The sequence below is a fragment of the Amborella trichopoda genome, chromosome 11 (genome assembly GCF_054954075.1).
Source record: "Amborella trichopoda isolate Santa Cruz 75 chromosome 11, AtrichopodaSantaCruz75HAP2 v2.0, whole genome shotgun sequence".
In the NCBI taxonomy this organism is placed as follows: Eukaryota; Viridiplantae; Streptophyta; class Magnoliopsida; order Amborellales; family Amborellaceae; genus Amborella; species Amborella trichopoda.
This window is the reverse complement of record NC_142346.1, coordinates 28,549,688-28,557,964: the sequence shown is the minus strand read 5'-3', so window position 1 is coordinate 28,557,964 and position 8,277 is coordinate 28,549,688. Positions and strand designations below refer to the sequence as shown.

The window sequence follows — 8,277 nt, the reverse complement described above, 5'->3', positions numbered from 1 at the left end:
GATAATAATACTAACAATCACCTGTACTTTGTGGCACTATACCAACTCCCATGGATTATGAAATGGGAATATACAATCTCTGTTAATAATACAGCCGACCATACCTATATTCCAAGACTGGGCAAAACCATCTCAGTTAAATGGTGAGACATCTTTAATATGGATCCCACAACCATAGTTCCCAAAAGAATACCTCCACAAAAACCTATATATAACCCAAGTTCAAGTGACCATAATACAGCCAATACTTCATTTGACTTTCCCACATATTTACGAAATATGGTCCAATCCAACCCGAATGGTTCCAAAGAAATGCTATAACAACAAATGAAAGAGATCTTTACAGAAGCAGGAAGAAAACCTGTCTCATCAGATGAAACCGTACAATCTTCACCATTGCACACCAATAAATATTTCCCACTCGAAGAAGCAGACCTAGAAGAAGCAGAAACAGACCTAGAAGAAGAAGACCCCAATGAATTCAGTCAAAGACCATAAAGATGCTACACAGTACCAGGTCACCTCATAAATGTTGCTTTCATACCATACGACAACCTCAACATACGATAAAAAATTGATGCCCTTCACTGTAGCTGCCGACATATACGATAAATGATTAATGCCCTTCACTGTAGCCGCCGACACATACGACAAAGGAGACACTATGCTGCCGACATGAGAAGACAAAAATGTCACTATTCAATATGCCTCTTTAAGCATCTTCTTTTCCTTTTCCTTTTTACTTTTTCACTTTGTGTCTTTTCCTCTCCCTTTTGGTCTAATCAGGTCATCTCACCTCTTCCTTCCTTACGAAGCAATCTCCTCTATAAAAGGGAAGACTCTCCCTCATTCAGAAGCAGGTCTCTGAGCTTCTTCCCTCTCACACTCCACTCTGCTCTCTCTCTGCTCTCTGCTCAGACATTACGAAGCAAATTTAATTAGGAATCTAAAAGGTAATACTGCAACTCAACCTCAGACATTAAGAGTTAAAAATAAGGAACAGATATACCAAAACGCACCCAGATCTACAGTGATTTTGAACCAACTATTCTATAACAAGTAAGCAAATAGCATACCATTATATTTGATTAATTCTTGTAATATATGAATATAATTAAGGCAAAATAAGATTATTAGAATAAAAGGGATAACGGAAATATCAATAACAAACCATGATGTGTGTGTGTGTTCACCTATTTTAATACTGAAGACAAGTTTAAACTGCGTTAAAACATTATATCTTATATATGTATCATAGTATGTAGCACAGATTACAAACCATAAACAAACTTATAATCACACAAACTGAAATATAAATAATCAAACTGACTGACACAAACTGTAAATCAAACACTTACTGTTTACAGATACAATAACTGGAGAATAACTTCCAGTTGTAAGGACATTATGATGGGAGTGTATGGAAGTTACAATCACACATTAAGAAAACTGAGATAGGGAACTGAGATAATAAGATAGGATAGAACCTGGTTTGATGTAAGATAGAAAAAACCTGGATAGCATGAGACAGGTTCTTACTGTGAGGTCGGGACAGCTGTGATGGTTTGCGTAGAGAGTAAGAAGATGAAGAGAGCTCAGAGATTTAGAGAGATGAAGGAGTCAGATGAAGAGAGAAGAGAGAAAGCAGAGAGAGAGCAGAGAGCAAAGAGAAAGCGAAGAGAGAGTAGAGAGCAGAGAGAGAGCAGAGCGGAGTGTGAGAGGGAAGAAGCTCAGAGACCTACTTCTGAATGAGGGAGAGTCTTCCCTTTTATAGAGGAGATTGCTTCGTAAGGAAGGAAGAGGTGAGATAACCTGATTAGACCAAAAGGGAGAGGAAAAGACACAAAGTGAAAAAGTAAAAAGGAAAAGGAAAAGAAGATGCTTAAAGAGGCATCTTGAATAGTGACATTTTTGTCTTCTCATGTCGGCAGCATAGTGTCTCCTTTGTCGTATGTGTCGGAGGCTACAGTGAAGGGCATTAATCATTTGTCGTATATGTCGGCAGCTACAGTGAAGGGCATCAATCTTTTGTCGTATGTTGAGGTTGTCGTATGGTATGAAAGCAACATTTATGAGGTGACCTGGTACTGTGTAGCATCTTTATGGTCTTTGACTGAATTCATTGGGGTCTTCTTCTTCTGGGTCTGTTTCTTCTTCTTCTGGGTCTGCTTCTTCGAGTGGGAAATATTTATTGATATGCAATGGAGAAGATTGTACGGTTTCATCTGATGAGACCGGTTTTCTTCCTGCTTCTGCAAAGATCTCTTTCATTTGTTGTTCTAGCATTTCTTTGGAAGCATTCGGGTTGGATTGGAGCATATTTCGTAAATATGTGGGAAAGTCAAATGAAGTATTGGCTGTATTATGGTCACTTGGACTTGGGTTATATATAGGTTTTTGTGGAGGTATTCTTGTAGGAATTATGGTTGTGGGATCCATATTAAAGATGTCCCACCATTTAACTGAGATGGTTTTACCCAGTCTTGGAATATAGGTATGGTCGGCTGTATTATTAACAGAGATTGTATATTCCCATTTCATAATCCATGGGAGTTGGTATAGTGCCACAAAGTATATGTGATTGTCAGTATTATTATCACTATTATTGAACTGCACAAATTGTTCTTGCACTTTTTGGAAAGCAGGAGGTAAAATTGAAGTAGTTGATCCCCAAACTAAAAACCAATTTTTAAACCAGTTAGGGAATCGTTCGAAAATAAGTAATCCGAACTGGATATACCAACTATGAGTATTATTTGGATTTTGATAATAAAATATTTTATGCCAAGCTTCTATGTATTCGGCATATTTACAATATTTGTATGAAAAATCAGGATTATGTAATTTCTTTCCTTGAGTAGAATTGCAACCCCACTCATCATAAGAGAGTAATTTCTTAATCTGGATTTTGGAGTAAGCAATGACTCTAGTGTTCGGTTGGTAGTAATGGACAACAGATATGGATCCTGTTTCCATGAGAATTGCTTCATAATATTCTCTGATTTTGACTCCATTGGTTGGATTCAAATGGTTTGTCAAGTATAATGGAGCAAGCTTGATGGGGTCCATATTTGTATGGTGATCATCAATAGTGATGTCCATAAGGTAGGCTCTTTCAATGTATGAAGACCTAGGAAAATTAGGCTTCTGATTGATTTGGACTGTGCTTGAGAATAAGCAGGAGTAGATGTATTAGCTTCTGGGTAGGTAATTTGGTGAATAGGAGAATTGGAAGGTGAAAAGGTTGCCAAAGGCGGGAATTCACCTTCAAATGGTATTATATTCAGTGGACGTTTGTCGTTGTGAGAATTGCTACGAGAACCCATGAGAGTAGGTGGATGTGATATATATATATATATATATATATATATATATATATATATATATATATATATATATATATATATATATATATATATATATATATATATATATATATATATATATATATATATCATTAAAAACAATTCAACAAGCTCACCAAAAATATAAAACATTTAAAAGAACAAAATATTTTTTTTGTCATATTCATAAAATTCAACAAGCTCGCAAAAAATATATAACATTTAAAAGAAAGAAATACGTTTTTTGTCATCTTCATAAAAAAAAACATATTTTTGTGATATATATATATATATATATATATATATATATATATATATATATATATATATGTATATATAATTAAAAACAATCCAACAAGCTCACGAAAAATAATATAACATTAAAAAGAAAGAATCTATTTTTTCTCATATTCATCACAAATAATATATTTTTATAAAAAAAAATGTAATTTTATTAAGAAACAATTATTTTTTTTAAGAACCCAAAAATCGAGCTAAAGAACACAAATTATTTAGAGTCAAAATCAGTCCCAATTCTTTCATTTTTTGAACAAATTGGTAAGGGGATATGATAGATACTTCAATCACAATTAAAATGCCCAAATATTACGAAGATCAATTCACAGTTGAGATCATTCTTCAAAAAATGGCAGATATTTCATTTCACGCAATTTTCAAAACAAAAACGTACAAAAAACAAATTTATAAATAAATATACTAAATGATAAATCACTATACTTGATGTATTCGATTTATGAAGCCTTGATGATCAAAATTAACTGATCAATTCAATAAAAAACAATCAATACATCGATCAAAAATCATTTTTTTTTTTATTGAACACAATTCTTCGAGCAACAGCATTTTCGGCCGAAATCAACCTCGAAATTCATCTTTCTCGACAAATCGAAACAGAAAAAAGTTTAAAGATTCAGTAATGAATCAAAGCCCTCAATTTCCATGCATATTCATGGGTTATTGAAGCTCATATTGACAAAATGGCGGCCATTTCACAGTTTTAGAAATCCGCCATTTCAATCCACCAAAAAATCGTTCTTCTTTGATTTTTATTCAATAAACAATTAATTATATAAACTTTCAGGTGTGTAAGTGCAATAATTCACTGAAAAAAACAAAAAAAACCAGAAAATTGAATAAAAACATGTTGCAAAACTTGAATCATAGGTTATGTTTAAAATAACGGCCTCTGTGTGATATAACGGCCGTTATTTAATAAAATATCGTTATGTCCGATATATCGCCTGTTATATCCTAAAGCCGGACTTGTTAGTAGAAACCGACCGGTTTTGAAGTGAAATCACCAGTGCGAACTCGAACCGGCCGGTTTTAGTGCTCATTTATTTTTGGAGGTCCCTGAATTTTTACTAGTACCCTAAAACCGGCCTTAACCGGAATCAGTACCTTACCGGTACCGATCTAACCGCCGTTCCGGTTCGGATCGGCCGGTTTTGCGAACACTGAACCACCCTGACCACCAATGCCTTGAGCCCAATCCTACTTTTGAAAGCATATAGTGTGTTTTTTGTTTTCTCTCTTTTTTTTATACATCATATCACTCTCAAATTCGGAATGTATATAGTTCTTAACATTAAACACCCATAAAAAATGTTTTAAAAAAATGAATAATTAGGTAAGTTTCTTAATATTTTTAGTATTCCTATTAAACTAAATGGCTTAAGAGAGATGATCCAATTTATCGAATAAAATATTTGACATAAAATTGTAAAGATGACAACAAAGATAAACAAACAAAATTTCAATGTATTAACAATAAGGAATAAATTGAAAACCATCTTGCATAATATATAAAAAGAGATTATATGAGTAGAATATATAATTATATTTACTTATAATTTGAATCGCATTTGTAATTACCGTAACATACATTATAAAATTATCATTGTATTATTAATAGTAATTAAAAATATAGTTAATTTTATGAATCCCAGTGATTATTATATTAAATTACTTTGAATGAATACAATTATTATAATTGAAATATATGACTACGGTAATAACAGTTTTGCTATTAGTAACATATAAATACATAATTATAATTGAAATATATGACTACAATAATAACAGTTTTGCTATTGGTAACATATAAATACATAATTATAATTATGCAAGCGCAATTAACTCATAATATTTATGTGGTTTATATAAGGTAGTAACCTAAAATAATATTGCAATATTTTAAGCTAACTATTTTAATTGCACAATGTAAATTTGACATGACTTCTAAGACAATTTCAAAAAATGGCATGTCTTTTAAGATAATATCAAATCTACACAATCCAAATGAAATGGACGGTGTAGATTTTTGAAATATCAGTTCCACAAGGTTGAAACCTTATATAAAATTTATCCCTGTAATTATCATAATATTCATCACGATATGGTACTTATATTATCATATATTTAAATAATTATGAGTTATATATTATTAAAATAACTATCAAATTATTTTTTGCTGTTTAATAATTACGAGTTAAAATTTTTATTGGAATAAAACAATCAACTATGATAATATTATGTTATTATTGATTAATAATATTATATAATTATTATAATTTTTACTAATTAAAATTTTATTATTATAATAATTTAATTGGTATATAGTGAAAATATGAATATATATTTATCACTCTAGTATTCAATTAAGAATACTACATATATATATATATATATATCATTTTTTGTAATACTAATTATTTCCGGTAAAAATAATTTGTTCATATTAATTTTTATATTATTGTAATTATTAGTAGATTATAATATTTTATAATTAAGTTGTCGTAATTATATTACTAACATTATAACAATGATGAATAAGATTTATATTATATTTATGATAATGTAGGTAAAGATAAGTAGATACATGAGAGGAGAATAGGTATACATGTGTTGAATGGGAGATAATGATCATAGACAAATATAACACTAGATAAGAAAAATAAAATTAGAATAAATTAAAAATCAGTATTAAAAAATTTGTAAATTAAAGGATACTTGTCATGTGAATAAAGGGGTGACCTTCTCACTTAATATATGTAAGTAAGACTATATAACCTGGGCCAGTGTATATCGATTAAATTTTTTTTTTTTCACCACTTGAGATACAATAAAAACATAAAGAATCTTAAGGACTCTCACTTACAGTCATTTTAACCATGGGGAATGATTTCATGCAACGGTTGTATAGTAATATAATACAACAACCTATAAAAAAACCATGTTAGTGACATTTATTTGATCCCAATTTTTAAATATACACTAGGGGTCAGAATTAACCCAATCTGGATCCGAAATCGAGATTTCAGACCCTATTCTGACCTTGGACACAAAATCTGGATCCGGATCCAAAGTTATGTCCAAATTTAAATCCTGATCGGATCCAAGTGTAGGTGGATCGGATCCGGATTTGACTCGGATCCAGCTCCAGATCCAACGTGATTTGTTTTTTAAGTAGTAAATTGTTATTATATATATATATAATTTGGATCTGGATCCAATTTATACTATTCAGATTTAGATCCGGATCCGAATAGCCAAGATCTGATTTGGAGCTATATTTGATGTACACTATACCGATCCAGATCCGGATCTGGTCGGATTCGGCCCCGATCCTACCTGCTCTCACGTTCTTTTTTCATTCTATTGAACAATCAAACTTTCTTACACACCTTAAGATGGTTGTGAATGTGACGTTGATTGGTATAAAAAAAAAGAAAAAATCTCGAACTTTTTTACACACCCTAAGATGGTTGCCCAATTTGAAATCAATGACTACATTTGTGATCACCTTACAACAGAAGTACATGATCTAATAGTATGCAATCCTTAAGAGGGGTTTCAATAATGAATAACGGCCACATTATATTCAATTACAGCATCTCCAGTGGTGGCATTGAAAGAGTGGGTCTTGGCCAAGGCATAGGCCACGAGCAAATCGAAAAGCTCCACTTCCTCCCACCACTGCCATCTCCCTCATCTCATTCAGCACAGGGTTCCTCCCCAAAATGCTGAGGGCGCTCCCCTTGTATTTCCCTTCAACAAATACATAGTTGAAGGTCATCAGATACCCAAATTCCTCTAAAGCTGCTGATGCAAAGAATCCTTGAGCCCTCCCCAAAAGCATAGAGCTAAGCATGGGTCCTTCTGTCAGGGGATCATCTATCATCACAATCGCTCCGAAACCAGTCTTAGATGTCTTTGTGGACGTTGCCTCGGCCACATGTATGGCTGTCGGATTCAGGCCATTAAGTGTGTCATGGAAGAAGAAATGGAGATGGCCCACCTTCTCTTTTCCGAAACCGTTTTCTGGAAGAAATTTTTGGGGTACGTTGCTTTGTTTCTGGGCACTGGTCATAGCAAAGAAGATGGTGAGGAGTAGGAGAGGGAGAGGAGAGAGGGAGGAGGATTTGAAGAGATTCATGGCCATCGGGTTGGCAGACAGCGTTAGAAGGAGGAAAGCAGGTTTACAGTGTTCATGATCCAAGAAAAAAAAAGAAGAAAAAATTAAGGATGGGAGGTAGAGCAAGATTGAGGAATGGTGTTCTATGTTTAGGTATATATAGAGCAATGTTCGCAAAATTGAACCGGAACTGTTAACGGGTCATGAGGTTGGGAGCGATTGGAATCGGAACCGGATTAACCGGAGTGGTTAACCGGACTAACCGGTCAAATAGATTTTGTTAAAAAAATTCGGTCAAAATCCCCAAAACAAATTAAAAACAAATAGAAAAATTTAGATTAAGTATACACCATCATATTACATACATTTATCTTATAAAACAAATTGATGCAACTTTTTATATAATTTAATATTTGAATATTATGAAAATATGCAAGACAATTTACAATTTCACATAAATTCAATGGGTGAAGTTACGAAGTCCAACTAACAATG

The 8,277-nt window shown here is 32.6% G+C and overlaps 1 non-coding gene across 1 annotated transcript; it reads right to left on the bottom strand.

The window, feature by feature from the left end:
* Positions 1-7,132: 7,132 nt before the first annotated feature.
* LOC18424755 (dirigent protein 22) lies at positions 7,133-7,893 on the bottom strand. Its single transcript, XR_002279351.2, has one exon. It is a non-coding gene; the product is annotated as a dirigent protein 22 (transcript).
* Between the last annotated feature and the right edge of the window lie 384 nt (positions 7,894-8,277).